The 17793-nt window shown below is 32.1% G+C and overlaps 1 long non-coding RNA gene across 1 annotated transcript in view; it reads right to left on the bottom strand.

Moving 5' to 3' along the window:
* LOC139362192 (uncharacterized) overlaps window positions 1–17793 on the bottom strand; it is a 66381-nt gene that overhangs the window by 31388 nt on the left and 17200 nt on the right. The window contains exons 2-3 of the long non-coding RNA XR_011620579.1: window positions 16032–16194; window positions 1134–1214 (exon numbers count right to left, since the gene is read on the bottom strand). This is a non-coding gene — a long non-coding RNA (uncharacterized lncRNA). The remainder of the gene's footprint in view (window positions 1–1133; window positions 1215–16031; window positions 16195–17793) is intronic.

Genomic DNA, 17793 nt, shown 5'->3' on the forward strand with positions numbered 1-17793 from the left:
ATACTTTATAACAATGTATTCAGATGGTATAATAATACCAGAATTAATTCATCATTTTGTTGTAAATTAATATTTATAAATTTTCCAGTTTGGGGCTACTACATATTATACTGCTATGCCATTCTTGTGCATGTATTTCAATGAATGTAAATATTTATTTGGGTATTTGTGCAGGACTGGAATTACTTGTTCATAGTAGATAATTCCAAGCGTTTTTCTAAAGGGTTGAATCCAATTCGTACTACCTCAGAAGTGTGTTAATATTCCAGTTGCTCCTCTGTTTTATAAAAACTTTGCAATTATATGTTTTATGTTAGTAATGCTAGTGTATATGCAGATATATCTTACATAATTTTAATTTTCATTTTTTTGATGTCTAATGATGTTGAGGACCTTTTCATGTGTGTATTGGCTATTGGTCATTCTTTTTACGTAAAATTTCTATCTATTCAAGTCATTGAACCAGTTTTCTTTTGGTTTCTCATCTTTTTTTCTTACCTGCTTTTTATCCTGATTAATTATTCATGAAATTAATTAATAAGCCTACTGCAAATTCTTTTTTTTTAATGCATGGGTTTTGTTTATTTAAAACCTGGAAGAAAGCATACTAAACCACCAACAGTGGCTGTCTCTGCAGAATGGGATGGAGGGGCTTGGGGGCTTGGGGGAGCACATGAAAGTTTTCCTTTCTGTTTTAAATATTTCAGCATCATCCTAATAATGGGTACATACTTAAAGGAAAATAAACTATTCTACCACAGGCTGCATGCAGCCGCATGTTCACTGCAGCGTTATTCACAATAGCACCAGATATAGAATCAACCCAGGTGGCCATCTACAGTGGATTTGATAAAGGAAATATGGTACATATACACCATAGAACACCATGCAGCCACATAAAAGAATGAAATCATATCCCTTGCAGCAACATGGATGCAGCTGGAGGCCACCATTTCAAGCAAACTAACACAGAAACAGAAAACCAAATCCAGAACTTTCCCATTTATAATTGGGAGCTAAACACCGAGTACACATGGTCATAAAAATGGGAACAACAGACACTGGGGAATATAAGAAGGGGTAGGAAAGGAACTAAGGGCTGAAAAAAACTACTTATTGGGCATTATTCTCACCTCTTCTGTGATGAATTCATTAATTCAAACCTCAGCATCCCACAATATACCATGCAACAAAGCTGCGCATGTATCCTGATTCTAAAATAAAAGTTGAAAAAAAAAAAATCAGCATCACTTGTTTCATCTTATAAGGACATTGTAAAATAACAGCACTAAAACTAAGAGATAGGAAAGGAAAAAAGGGGGAAAAAGAAACTAACTCTCACGAGAGACCTGTCCTGCCCACTTCTGGAGTATAAGTAAGCCCAGGTTTATACTTTAAAGCCCCCAAAGCAGCATCATCCACACCACCTTATCAGATCTGCAAAGCAAGTCCTCTAACTTGGCAGAAAGGGGTAATTATTGCAGGTGGTTATCCTGAAAATGGGGAAACTGAGACTCAGAGAGTGCAGTTACTTCCCCAAGGGCCCACAGGAAGTGGTGTCCCTGCAGAGATGGAGAGGGAACCCAGCTCTCTGGAATCTCAGGCCGCTGCTCCTTCTGCTGCAACTGCACAAGTAACAGGAGCATGTGCGGCACTAAGTGTTTACAATCACGGGCCAAACACGTGACCCTGTTCAAGTTTGTGCCTCAACTCCTTCAATTCCTCTTCATCTTTCATTTTTTCAAAGTTGGTATTCATCTTTCTATGTAATTTTCATCCTTCTAGCTCTTCTTTTCTGAAGGCAAAACGTTTTAGAAAAAGCAGGGACTTCAGATCTGTCACTCCCCAGCTCAAGTGGCTTCACCTCTCTCGGCCTCATCAGGCAGAGAGAAGGAAGCAGGCACACCCCAAAAGCAGGTTCAGAACAAACCCACGCCACTGGGAGAAAGCAAACTGAAGAATAACAGGAATGTCTAAATGCATATTTCTTTTAATTTTTTTTTAAAGTATAGTTAGATTGTAGTCCAATTATTGATTTTATGCCTTGATGGTTTTCACTTTTGGAGTCATTGCTAAAAGTCAGTTCCTGCCGGATTCATAAAGATTTATTGTACATTTATATATTTATATCATTGATTTGTATCTACAGTGTGAGATAGGGGTAAAGATAAATATTTTTTTTTCTTGTTTTTGTTTTTGTTTTTGAGAAAGAGTCTTGCTCTGTTGCCCAGGCTGGAGTGTAATGGCACTATCTTGGCTCACTGAAATCTCCACCTCCTGGGTTCAAGGGATTCTCCTAACTTAGTCTCCCTAGTAGCTGGGATTACAGGCAAGCACCACTATGCCCAGCTAACTTTATATTTTTAGTAGACATGGGGTTTCACCATGTTGGTCAAGCTGGTCTCCAACTCCTGACCTCAAGTGATCCAACCACCTTGGTCTCCCAACATGTTGGTATTACAGGCATGAGCTACCACACCCAGAAATTTTCAAATGTTTATTCAACCAGCATCAAAGTTGAAAACACTACCCTTTTCTGTATATAGAACTGTTCTTTTCACCATAATCATGAAATCATTTATATGTCATCTGTCCCTAATGGCTAAATAATTTTCCACTGGTCTCTTTGCATATTCTGATAGCAATGCCACACTCTAATTTTTTAAAATCTGGTAATATACATTCCCTAGGTTTGTTATTTTACATAATTGCCTTGGTTATTTTACTTCTTTTATTCCATGCATATTTGAGAATTAGTTTATCAATTTCAAATAAAAACAAACAAGCAATTTTAAAAGGAATTAAATTTCCTTTGTAGAAGCACTTAAGAGAAACTATTATTAACAAAATTTAATTTTTTAATCTGTGAGATAATTTCATCCATTTGCTTAGTTATTGTTTAATTTCTATTTATAGATGTTTTGTGTGAATATGTGTGTTGTAGGTTCTAAATATCTTTTATTAGAATCATTTCCAAGTATTTGGTATGTTCAGTGCTATTACAAATAATTTATTTAAAATTTCATTTTCTAAATATTTATGGTATGAAGCAAAACAATGTGATTTTTAAAGTATTCTTTTATATCCAATAACTTAAAAAATCTATATCAAATATCTGACAGTTTACTGTATTAGTCTGGGTTCTCTGGAGGGACAGAACTAATAGGATAGATGTATATATAAAGGGGTATTTGTTAAGGAGTATTGATCACACAATCATAGGGTCCCACAAAAGGCTGTTTGCAAGCTGAGGAGCAAGGAAGGCAGTCTGAGTCCCAAAGCTGAAGAACTTAGATTCTGATATTCGAGGGCAGGAAGCATCTAGCATGGGAGAAAGATGTAGGCTGGGAGGCTTAGTCAGTCTAGCCTTTTCAGGTTCTTCTGTTTGCTTTCAATCTGGCTGTGCTGGCAGTTAATTAGATTGCATCCATCTAGATTGAGGATGGGTCAGCCTTTCCCAGTCCACTGACTCAAATGTTAATATCCTTTGGCAACACCCTCACAGACACACTCAGGAACGATAATTTGCATCCTTCAGTTTAATCACGTTGACATTGAGTATTAACCATTACATTTATGTTTACATAAAGAAAAAAAAAATCACTTCATGAGCTCATCTACTCTGAAACCTTGTTTTAAAAATAATTCTGATGAGTTCCAGAAAAACACAACTTTTCTAAAGAAAACGTTAGGACTGGGGTGAGAAAAATTTAGTCTCTTGATATCTAGTATATTTGGCTTTCCACTACAAGCACAGAGAATGTATTTTCTATTTGAAAATAAAGTAACATATATAGAAGATAATATTGTTTTAATTTATCAGAGATGTTAAGTAACAATCTTTTAGATAACCAAAGATTCATTGCTCAGTCTAGAAGTAAAACTTAATCACCTACCTAAATATTAGCATATTAAAAAAAATCTCAATAGTACTTTATGTCATTCTGAAAATTTATTTGGTTTTACTGAGATGCATCATCTTTGTAGTCATAAGTATTACAAGTATTAGTAGGCAATATCATCATAAAAAGAAACCAAGAAAACATTTTATTTATTGTCACTAATTTTTAAAAATGTAATAGATAACTAGAACTGTAATTTACCCCTTGATTATATATAGCCATGCATTATTCTCAAAAGTTTAATGTGCACATGATTTGTTTCCCCCTGGAGTGTTACATTTTCTTTTAGCATAGAGATAATATACAGCCCAGTGTATTGTATTAAGCACTCAATATTTGCTTATAAATTCACTTTGGTGGCTTAAGGCTTTTGCTATTCCTGTCCTTATAATGAATTGGAAAATCTAATACGACTTGACATATTCAGCTCAACAAAATGGGACTTCAATAGTTTTTGAAAAATCCAATTTACATTTATATGCTAATTTTAAATCTTCCAGAATTAAAAGTATCATATTCTTCAGTTTCCTTTAAGGTATCAAGTGGTGCCTACTGTTTGGGTAAATGATAACCTATTCTTTCAAAATTCTTCATCAGTTTATTACATATTTATTAAACACTAGTTTAATATTATTAATAAAATTACATATTTATTAAACACTTGTTATATATATGTAGATTATAGATATATATGATTTAAGGTACATGCAAGCAAATATTGGGACAAGCATCTGATACTTTTCCTTAGAATCAAGAGTAAGCAGAGGGAGCACATTTTAATTTTCTGCAACATTTTTTATGTGTGTGATTGGCCTACTTAGTAAATTTAACTTATTGAGTTCACTTTAATTTAAATGAAGCTGTTCTTAAGTTTAGCCAATCAAAGTAAAACCTATCTGACAATGCCTTTAGGGTTAGAAAATCAGTACTGACATTTGAAATGAGTACACATACAAAGCTTCCAAAGGATTCACTGCCTTTAAATAATACTATTGGAAACTTCAGTGTTATAATAGGAATTAATCAGAAACAATCACATCTTATATTTTACACAGAGTACACATTTACAGTGATTTAAGTTTATATTCATATTTACATGAATTTAGTCATATTTTTAAATCTGTATTTTGGGTCCGGGGTACATGTAAAGTTGTGTTATATAGGTAAACTTGTGTCTCTGGTACTAGCCTAGTGCCAAATAGTTAACTTTTTTGCTCTTGTTGCTCCTCCCATTCTCCACCCTCAATTAGGCCTCAGTGTCTGTCATTCCCTTTTTTTGTGTTAATGAGTTCTCATCATTTAGCTCCCACTTATAAGTGAGAGGGTGTGGTATTTGATTTTCTGTTCCTGTGTTAGTTTGCAAAGAGTAATGACCTCAGGCTCTATCCATGTTAGTGCAAAAGGCATGATCTCATTCTATTTTATGGTTGCATAGTATTTCATGGTGTATATGTACCACATTTTCTTTATCCAATCTGTTATTGATGGGCATTTAGGTTGATTCAATGTTTTTGCTTTTGTGGATAGTGCTGCAATGAACATTCATGTATATGTGTCTTCACGGTAGAATGATTTATATTCTTCTGGGTACATACCCAGTAATGGGATTGCTGGGTCAAATAGTAGTTTGGTTTTTAGCTCTTTGAGGAATCACCGCATTGCTTTCTATGATGGTTAAACTAATTTACACTCCCAACAACAGTGTATAAGTGTTTCCTTTTCTCTGCAACCTCACCAGCATCTCTTACTTTTTGTATTTTAATAATAGTCATTTTCTCCCATTCTGTAGTTTGTCTGTTTCCTTTGTTGATGGAACATTTTGCTGTGCAGACACTCTTTAGCTAAATTAGATGTAAATTGTCAATTTTTGCTTTTGTGGTGATTGCTTTTGGCATCCTCATCATGAAATCTTTCCCTGTTCCTACGTCCAGGATGATATTGCCTTGGTTGTCTTTTAGGGATTTTATAGTTTTGGATTTTACATTTTAAGGCATAAACTATCTTGAGTTGATTTTTGTATGTAGTGCAAGGAAGCAGGCCAGTTTAAATCTTCTGCATGTAGCTAGCCAGTTAGCCCAGCATCATTTATTTAATAAGGAGTCTTTTCCCTATTGTTTGTTTTTGTCAACTTTGTTGAAGATCAGATGGTTGTAGGTGTGTGGCCTTATTTCTGGGATCTCTGTTCTCCACTGGGGTTTGTGTGTGTGTGTTTGTGTTTTGCACCAGTATCATGCTGTTTTGGTTACTGTAGCTCTGTAGTATAGTTTTAAATGAGGTAACATGATGCCTCCAGCTTTGTTTTTTTTTTTTTTTTTTTTTTGCTTAGGATTGCTTTGCCTATTTGGGCTATTTCTGGGTTACATATGAATTTTAAAATAGTTTTCTGGTTCTGTGAAGTATGTCACTGGTATTTTAGTAGAAATAGCATTGAATATATAAATTGCTTTGTGCATTATGGCCATTTTAATGATATTGACTCTTCCTATCCATGAGCATGGAATGTTTTTCCCCATTTCTGTTGTCTCTAGTTCCTTGGAGCAGTGTTTTGTAATTCTAATCGCAGAGAGCTTTCACTACCCTGCTTAGTATGCTCCTATGTATTTTGTTCTCTCTTTGGCAATTGTGAATGTGATTGTGTTCCTGATTTGGTTCTCAGCTTGTTATTGGTATATATAAATGCTAGTGATTTTGTACATTTATGTCCTGAAAGTTTGCTGAAGTTATGTATCAATTGAAGGAGCTTTTGGCCAAGACTATGGGGTTTTCTAGATGTAGAATAATGTCATCTGCCAATAGGGATAGTTTGACTTCCTCTCTTCCTATTTCAATGCACTTTATTTCTTTCTCTTGCCTGATTATTCTAGCCAGGACTTCCAACACTATGTTGACTAGGAGTGGTGTTGGGTTATTTCATACTCAAGAATTCTATTATATAGTTATCCTCACTTTGTATATAAAGAAATCAAGCCAGAGAGTTTAGAACTTGATTTGCCTACCAATTTGTCTCCACAGTTACTACACTAAATTAACGTGATATCTCATATTGCCTTTGTATTCACAACTAGGAAAATGTGATCATATGACCATCCTACAGCTAAATGAAAACGTCTGCTTAATGTGTAGTGATGGATGCCAAATATTTGAAAATATGACTCTGTTAATGGTATTTGATATTTTAGGGACCTATTACTTTAATTCTAAGATAATGTTAATTCTGAGACATGGTTTTGTTTAATAAAATATATTCAGATAAAAATGATTGCACATATTGATTATAAGATGGCTCTTATTTTTAGAAGCATGAAATATGAGTAAAAACAAATATCTGTTTGCATTTTCATAGGTAAAAATTACAGCTGATACACATCAATAGGAGTTTATTGTTGTATCAAGTGTTATTTAATATTTTTATATCTTTATGCAGATATCAGTATTTCACAAACCAAATTTAGGTTAAGTTAGTTAAACTTTTATGGGTAAATTATATTTTAAAAAGGAATATCAGAGCAGGATTATTATTTGTGAGTTAAAATCCTACTACTCTTTGTTTGATTATAGTTTTATGTTATTTCTTTAATGATTGATAATGTCAATTTTTGACATTATCAATAACATTTACTGACACTATTGATAATGTCAATTATTATCATTATCAAACATTAAGGAAATAACATGAAAATATAATGTAAAAATTATATATAAGGCCTGTATAAAAAATTAAACAAAAATAAACTTTGATAAGAAATAAGAAATGTAATTAAATATAGGATACCTAAAAAGAAAGAGCAGAAATACTCCATTACTCTGTTTAAAGACACCAAAAGTGATTCTCAGTAATTGCTTTGGAGACTGTCAAATATATCTGTGGAAGATTGCCAGATGGTGTCTAAAATAAAAGGAAATGAATTAAAACATGTTGAGAATCAGAGAATACAGATAAAGCATAAATATCATTCTTAAAGATAATTCTTTATGCTGTATCCCTGCTAGAGCCTTTTCTAAAATTGTTATTTACAGCCTATAACATCAACTCTCTACTACTTTATGGAGAGAATTTTGGTTGTGTTAAAAGTATTTTGGAATTTCCAACTTGAAAATGTAAAACCAAAAGCTAGTAGTAGTGATGTTTTCAAGCTTCAAAGAATGATTTGTTTATGTGATTCTAGAATTACACTAAGTATATATCTTAAGAGCAACATTATATTATATTGGTTAAAAAATGCTTTTTGTAGATGTACAGGTGACATTTTATTTTCTTTTATACTATTAAACACACACAAATAGAGTTCACATTTTGTTTACATTTATCTGTTTAAAATATAATTATTGATTTTAATGATGCAATCTCTTTAAAATTCAAATAATGATTTCAAAAATTAAAATATTAAGCTTTAGCTAAAAATATTTTGTGCACATATTACTGTGCTATAAAAGTTTAGAAAAACTGTAACTTAGGTATAAAAACTCAATATTAGGTTTCATGAAAAAAAACAAACTGATATTTATTTTGGGCCTATGCCTCTGAAATTTGTTTCACCATAGCCAATTACATACACACACCTCATTAAAGGTAAAGAATATGTAATTACCATATGGAATTAATAATTTGTACCATTTGAACTAAATTATTTAACTGTTTACTTTTATGGGATCATAGATAGTAAGTGCAGAAATTAATTAAGCCTTTTCTACACTAAGAGGAAAGCTTTGTCATCTCTAATACTTTCTGGGGAAACAAAATGTGAAGTTGTGGTTATTATCTTAGTGTTTAAGAAGGAGAGCAAGTGACTAGATATCTCTCATATGTCCTGAAGTCAAACAAACCCCTTTGGTAGGAAGATGGCTGAAGAAAATAACACAGGCTTTCTGTCTTTGCTTATGTATTGAACAGTACTAGGATGCTTCAAGGGCAACTTTGAGGAATCCTTTGCATAACTTCAAAATGAGGTGGAGGAAAACATCTCAGCTGTAGGAATTCTTTTAACATTTTTAGATAAGTGGGAATATGGCTTGGAGAGGAAATGAAAGGACAAAAGTATCTCAACAAATGCTTCCCCAGCCTTCATTTCCACCTGTCTTAGTCAGATCAGGCTGCAACAACAGATTATGATATAGTGGAGATATATATATATATATATATATATATATATATATATATATATATATAACAAAACAAAACAAAAAAACACACATTTATTTCTCACAATTCTGGAGACTGGGAAGTCCAAGATCAGTGTGTTGGAAGAGCTCAGTTTGATGAGAGACCTTTTCCTGGTTTATAGATGGGCCTCTTCTTTCCATGTCCTTATTGTGGGGTGCAGAGAGAGTGAGCCCTTATCTAATCCTTTTCTTATAAGAATATTAATTATGAACTATTACTTTGCAAAGCCTCACCTCTAAATATCATCACACTGGGAATTAGCCTTTCAACATATGAATTTTGGGGATGTACAAATATTTAGTCCACAGAAGGCCTGAAGGGCAGACTTTCTGTTTTTATCTGGAACATCTGTTGACTTACTTTTCCATTTTTGATACACAGTAAAACTACCATAGCTAACTTAAGAAACATAGAGATAAACAGAAGGGTTATTTATGGATTAATAAAATTTACTTATAGTTAAAATATTTGCCTAAAAATTTCCAAGGCAAGATAAAAATTTACTACTGCCAAAATCTATCACTGCTAAAAATCTACTACATAAGTAAGAAAGAAATAATATCAATTCTATACAAGTTCAGAAGAAACACTTTGCAGCTCATTTTACAGGGTTGGCATTACTCTGTTACCAAACCAGAAAAAATATATACAAAGAAAGAAACCTAAAGAGTAATATCCCTAAGGAAATAGACACCAAAATATTCAACAAAATCCTAGCTAGTCATATCCAGCAATATTAAATACAGATAGTAAATCACAATGTGAACTTTGTTTAAATATTAGAAAATCATTTAATATAATTCAGCCTACAGATAGGCTACTAAAGAAAATCCAAAGAATCATTTCAATAGATACAGAGAGCAAAAGCATTTGACAAAATGCAACACTTACTCATAAACATAGTCTTATAAATGTATTAACTTAATAAAGATGTCATTATGGGCTAAATTGCTTCCCTCTCCTGAATTCCATACGTTGAAATCCAAATCCTCAGCACCCCCGAATGTAATCATATTTGGAGATCAGGTCTTTACAGACATAATTAAGTTATAATGAGTTCATTCAGGTAGGCCATATTCCAATATGATTCATGTCCTTACGAGAAGAGAAAATTGAAACACAGACACGTAGAGAGGGAAAACCTTTTGAAGACCCAAAGAGATTAAAGCCACCTGGAAACCAAAGACAGAAGCCTGGAACTGATCCTTCCCTCACAACTATAACCAAATGTGGTGACATCTAGAGTTCAGCTTCTTAGCCTCCAGAACTGTGAGAAAATAAATTTCTGTGATACTTTTGGGCAGCAACCTTAGCAAACCAATACAGGGATTTGCAAACAACCTGCAATTATCATTAAACTTAATGGTGAAAAATTGAATATGTTTCCTGTAATACCTGGAAAAGGCAAAAACGTTTATTCTCACCACCTCTATTTTAACATTTCACTAGAGCCTCCAGCCAGTGCAATAAAGCTGGCAAAAAATACAAAAAGCACGCAGATAAGGAGAGATGAAATAATGCTCTTTTAACAGACAACTGATAACACAACTGAGTGTACAGGCAATCTTGAAGAATATACAAAATGGCTACTGGAACAAATAGATAAATTTAATAAAGTTACAGGACACAAGATTATTAAAGAAAATCAATGATATTTGTTTATACTAGCAATAAGCATTTGGAAATTGTATCATTTACAATAACATCCAAAACATGTAGTATGTATGGCTAAATTTACCAAATACAGATTGTTGAGATATTCTGTGAAACGTTATTGACAGCTAAAGAAGGCCTATATAAATGGAGAGATATGTTAAGGAAGCTAAAGATTCAATAGTGTTAAGATTTCAATTATCCAGAGATTTATACAGATTTAACTAAAGCCCTATTAAAAATATTAGAAGCTAGCTTTATTAAATTCCAATGATATCTCACTATGCTATATATTTTTTAAATTTTAAAACTTATAGCTGTATAATATGAAATGATTGAATTAAGCTAATTGATATATCATCACTTCAAATACTTATCATTTATTTCTCCCATCTAACTAAAACACTGTACCCTTTGATATCTCCCAATTCTCCCCAGTCCCCAGCCTCTGGTCATAATCATTCTAGTCATTGCTTTTATGGGTTCAATTGTTTAAGATTCTTCATATAAGTGAAAACAGGTATTTTTGTCTTTCTGTGCCTGGCTTATTTCACTTAGCATAATGTCCTCAGGTTCATTAATGTTGTCACAAATGATAGGATTTCCCTCTTTTTAAGGATTTAATGGTATTCCTATGTGTGTGTGTGTGTGTGTGTGTCTGTTTGTGTGCATCTGCGTGTATATATACACTACATATAAAGAGTGTGTGTGTATATCACATTTTGTTTATCCATTCATCTGTTTATGGACACTTGGTTTGATTCCATAACTTGGCTATTGTAAACAATCCTGCAATGGAATATAGAAGTGCATATACCTCTTAAACATATTTATGTTTATAAAATCCTTTGGATATAGACCCCAAAGTAGAGTTGCTAGATCATATAGTAATTCTATTTTTAGGTTTTTAAGGAACCTTCTTATAGTTTTCTGTGGAACAAATCAAGAGCAAGAGAACAAATGACCCAACTAAAAGTAGTCAATGCACTTAAATAGATGTTTCTCAAAAGAAGTTGCACCTAAATGCAAATGGCCAACAGATACATGAAAAAATAATCAACATCACTAAATATTGGTGAAATACAAATTAAAACCACAATGAGATAGAACAGCTACTATTTAAAATAATGAAAGATAAAATGTGTTGATGAGAATGTGAAGAAAATCAAACCATTTCAGGCTGTTGAGGAGATTGTAAATTACCCCAATTATACTTGGCAGGGATATTCTAAACTGATTTTGGAAATATAAAGGAAGTAGAATAGCTTTTTATTTTATTTTATTTTTTATTTACTAAGGAGAAGTACATAGAGGACTTACTTTTCTTGCTTCAAGGCTCACTATAAAGTATAGTTATAAAGACTGTGGTATTGGAGGACAGATATACAGAAGTGTGGGACAAAATAGAAAGTACAAAAATTAATAAACACATATACAGTCAATTAGTTTTTGCCAAAGATCCTAAGGAAATTAATGAGAAAATGATAGTTTTCTAAAAATAATATTAAAGCAATTGGAATCCACATCAAAAATGGAAAAAGTTTTATGTCTTAAAGCTTAAATCATAAACCTAAATATAAGTGGTCAACTTCAAAAGTTGAAAAAGACCACAGGAAAAAAACGGACAAACAAATGTTGTGACATTGAATCAGGAAAGATTTAAAAAATGCTCAAAGGGCATGAGTTATAATTTAGAATGAAGATAAATTCAATGTATAAATATTTTTTAAAAATTCATTTTCAAAAGAGGCTCAATGCATTGAAGAATCAAGCGAAACTGTGAGATGATGTTTTCAAATATAAATGGGTAAAGAAATTGTGTCCAGAACATCTAAGTTATACTTAAAACTCAATGATGAAGAAGATTCAACAATAAAACAAATGTTTGAACACTTGGACAAAGATACATGAATGATAAATAAGAACATAAATATATAAGAAAAATGGTTAAAAAGTAAAAAAAAAAAAAATTCAAATTAAATTGGCAATCACATACCCCTACCTACCCAAAATATTAGATAAAATTAAAAATCTGATCATACTACACTGTATAACATTTCAGAAAAGAAATATAAAATTCTTTAACTTTGAGGATTTGGATTATTTAGTGTCATATCAAAACATACACATGCAACATTTTAATAATGTATTATTTGCTTGTCTTAATATTCTAGAATGTTCAAGAATGATTCCATATATTAATGAAATGGGATATATAGTAGAGAAACAATTGTTTCACAAGACGGTTCATCACGATAAAATGATAATAAATCACTGGAGATAATATGTTTATGGGACATTTGAACTCCTATCTGGGGAAAAATAATGTTAGATCAGTGCCTAACATATTGCCTAAAATTAATAGAAAGTATATTAAAGAGTTGAATAGTAACAAAAAAGGAGATAAAGCAAGAGGAAGAGAAACAATAAATTCTAGGTGAAAATACATATAATTGTTGGACTTTAGTCTATAAACAGATTCCTATGCAAGCAATATGATAAATTCAATGAGAAGAATTTAGAGACTTGATAAAATATAAAAATATGTGTGATCAGCTTCCCAAAATTTATCTTAAAAAGGAATGTAAAAATGAGAAAAAATATTTTATCATGTGTATCAAACCTAGAATATCATTATTTTAAAAATGCCTAAAGATGAACACAAAAAGTAGAAAAATAAAATAGACAAGCCAAACAAAGAATATCAATAGCCTTTTACACAAATAATAAATTGAAACAGTAAATTCTTTAACATCTTTAAAGGGGGGTGGTGCATCAAACAATTCAAGAAATACGAATGAAGATAACAAAAATGAAAAATCAAAAAGAAATTGGAAAATTTATTGTTTGATTTTGTTAAATATCAGTAGCATGGAACATTGAAATAATAACTTGAACTCTGCTGGTATGTGCATAAATTGCTTTAAAATACAGTAGGATGACAATGCTCAAAAATATTCTCTTAAACCCATTAATTCCCTTTCTAGGAATGTATCCAAGAACAATTTCATAGGTTTAGACAAAAATTATGAACAAAGATACATACTCTTTATAATAATGAAAAAAATTTAACTGCAATCTCTTCTTAATGAGGCCAACTTAGGGGCTTTTTTCAATCTCTTTTTAAATCCTTTTTATGTAGTTCTATATATTCGCATGAAAATCATCACCTTCTATCATAATGTTACAATTATTAATTGATTATTATTTATTATCATTTATTGGTTACTTCCTGCCATGAGAACATAAGTTTTATGTGTGCCGGCACTTTCTTCTTCCTAGCTGTGTTAACTGATGTATTTTAAGTGCAAAGAATAGGCCCTGCCTATATTAAGTACTCAGTAAATAATTGGTGACTAAAATAATTCATAATAATTTTGTTATTTATGTATGTATTTTATTATTTACTAAATAATAAAATTATGTTTTAAAACATAATGAGTATTTAGGCATATTTAAGCATATATAAATTTTCCTGTGTGTGCAAAAATCAGACAATAATCTATTTTTATAGTGACCATAATCATACACATATACGCATGTATGTATTCAAAACAAAAGAATGCAAAGGCTCAGATGGTAGAATTAAAGATGATCTTCATTTTCTCTCATCTCTAAATATTCTACAATTATTATACAAGAATTGAACACTTAGAAACAGTATAATTAAAAATATAGTCTAAATATATATTGATATATAAAGTAGTTCATAAAGATAATGTACTTCAATATCATATATTTAAGAGAAACAGAAATATCTTAGTATATGGATTTAAAATGGGGAATTGAGGAAACATGCATGATGTGAAATGAGAGCTCATACCACAGGACTGTGCCATGAAGAATTGAGACTTTTATAAAGTTATGAAAAATTCATAAGGCTGCCACCTTCCCCAAGCCACTGGCATCCCCGGGCTAGCCCATTTACTACAGTGGTCCCCAACTGCTTTCTCCGTTTGCTCATTTACCTCTACAATCTTTTCTCTTCACTGCAGCAGAGGGCTTTTAATATTACACATAAGACAAATTGCCTTTTTCTTCTCAAAACTCTACAATAGTTTTCTTTATCATTCAAGGCAAAAGTCAAAGCACTTAACTGTCCACACTGCCCTACTGGACATGAAACATCTACCCAATTTTGGGATCAGATTATGTCATACCAAGATTTATCTGTCTATTCTAAATAAAATAGTAAACCCTCAACCCACAGTAACTTATTCCTCAGTATCCGGGTTCAAGAAATTCTCCTATCTCAGCCTCCCAAGTAGCTGGGACTACAGGCGCCTGCCACCATGTCCAGCTAATTTTTGCATGTTTAGTAGAAATGGGGTTTCACAATGTTGATAAAGCTGGTCTCGAACTCCTAACATCAGGCGATTCACCTACCTCGGCCTCCCAAAGAGCTGAAATTACAGGTGTGAGCCACCACATCTGGTCTTCTGGCTTTTTCTTCACTGGAATTGTCGCTATCTGATATAAACCATGACATGGGTAGAAAATGCCATGTACTGTACATATATATTAAATATATATACATGCATACAGACATATGTTCAAACACATGTACACACAGAATATACATTACATACACTTAACACGATTATTTAGTTCACACTCTAGTATGCCTAGCATATTATATATTTAATATTTTTATTTCACCAGTTAATGCATGTCTGCACAGGCACGCACTTGTGCTGTTTCATTTATCTAAGTCTTTTGTCTTGAGAATGCAATTCTTCATAAGAGAATGAATTTTGATTATTTGATTCAATATTGTATTTTTTTTTAATCTAGCTGAAGACCTGGCACATGCATGGAAACTGGTAAGTATTTATTTATTGAATTAGACATTAAATCGGTGCATCTTTTGTGGTCACTCTTTCTACATAATAAAGATTTGATAGTTAATATCTGCATATAATGTGAAAGATGTTGTAAATCTACTTATGTATATGTATATATGTATGTATAAATATATATATACAATTGATTTGATCAATTTATTGGTCTGTCTATATCTATGCCCTATATTTATGCTTAACTTGCTCAGCAATTTTAAGTGAGGTGCCCTTGTATATGTGATTTCTTCTCAAGTTCCTGTTATTTCTTTAAGTTCTCTCCCCAGTCCTAAACAACTACAAAACTTCCTAAGAAGATAAAGTTGAAGAAATAGTTCACAGTGACATTCTAGTTTAACTCTATTCACAGTGACATTCTAGTTTAACTCTATTCTAGTTTAACTCTATTCTAGTTTAACTCTATTCTGGATGGCACAAGAAGAGGTTGAAAAAATCTGCACAGATTGTTTTACATACCTCAGTAGAGCCTTTTATATAATTCTGAGTGACTAATTTCTTTCAGCCTGCTTAGACAGGATTAGATCAAACTGAGAATCTCTCCTAACATAATTACCTGATTATCTTGGGATTCTTCTTTTGTTGCTCCTCTTGTTACATCACATCAGTTGGAAAAGAAAATCTGTCGAATTATACATGTCGAGTTTTAGAATTTTGTGAATGTAAGCACACAGTCTTTGAGATATAAGAACTTTATGACATAATTATGAAGATAAACATTGATCCTCACATATGTTCTGTCAAACTAAGCGTAAGTGGTTCATAGTCTGTACACACAGCTAAATTTAAAGTGAGCGATTATTTTGATAAATATTGTGACTGACATTTATATGGTCTAGAAAAGTACCTGACTGACTTTTATAAACTAGATCTATGAGTTGAGAATGGGAACACTGTTAGGCCCTTCACGCACAGTGTCTCACGCCTGTAATGCCAGCACTCTGGGAGGCCGAGGGTGGATTACGTGAGGTCAGGAGTTTGAGACCAGCCTGGCCAACATCGTGAAATCCCGTCTCTACTTTAAGAAATGCAAAAATAGCATGGCGTGGTGGCACGTGCCAGTAGTCCCAGCTACTCAGGAGACTGAGGCACAAGAATAGCTTGAACCTGGGAGACGGACATTGCAGTGAGCTAAGATGGAGCCACTGCACTCCAGCCTGGGTGATAGAGCACGACTCTGCCAAATAAAATAAAATAAAATAAAATAAAATAAAATAAAATAAAATAAAATAAAGTAAAATAAAATAAAATAAAAAGAATAGCAACATTGTTGACCAGTGAAACTTAAAGAAACAGTCCCAGAAAAAGTTATTTTTAATTTAATTTACCAAGTCCCTGAAATGTATGTTTTTCTAGTGAGCTAAGGAAAGAAATTTGATAATTTTACAAGAATTATCTAGAGATTATTTCTCATTTAATGAAGTTTTCAAAACTTAGTTCAGAATACCCTTACATCAGGAATTATATTTTAACTAGATAAGTGGAATTTTCATGACATTAAGCATAGTTTAAGTCAATGGTCATTTATAATTTAGAATGTCATCTGTGTCAATAAAAATAACAAGCAACTGCATGAGTATTGTAAAATGAAATAAAATGTTTGGATTTTTCAGTTTATTTCTCTTATAATGTATACAAATAAAGAACTGTGGCCTGAGATATTTCTTTTAAGAAGTACAACAATTTTTTTTTTTATGTAGTTTGTTTTTTAAAATTCTTTCAATTGAATATTTGTTTTGAGGTTATGTTAATTACAATTAAGCTATTTTTGTAAAGTAAGTAGATTTGGGTGGCACCCTTTATAACTTCCTCTTTGATAGGCAGGTCTATTCTTGAAGAATCTCTCTATTCTTTCCTAAATTGAAAATTCGAATGTTGGTTAAGTAAATGACAATGAGGTAGATAATTGAAAAATATACTCACTTCAGAGAAACAGAAACATCATTTTTATTAGGCACTGTGTAAAACCAAAGTACACCCCAAAATTCAACCATATTTGGTTTCAGAATATTTATAACACTTTTTTATTTACTTGTGTGGCAGACATGTAAGTAATAGTGTGGTAGCAACTATTAATGTTTTCCAGCGTAATTTATTTTTCTTTAGTAAGACTGAGATGTTGGGTGAAGTAACTGGTAGTGATTAAAGAGAGTTGTGTGCTCAGAGAATCTATTGATGGAGTTGTCGAGATATTTCAAGGGAAAAGAAGACAAAATAATTC

This window comes from Macaca nemestrina, chromosome 3 (assembly GCF_043159975.1).
Source record: "Macaca nemestrina isolate mMacNem1 chromosome 3, mMacNem.hap1, whole genome shotgun sequence".
NCBI classification, from domain to species: Eukaryota; Metazoa; Chordata; class Mammalia; order Primates; family Cercopithecidae; genus Macaca; species Macaca nemestrina.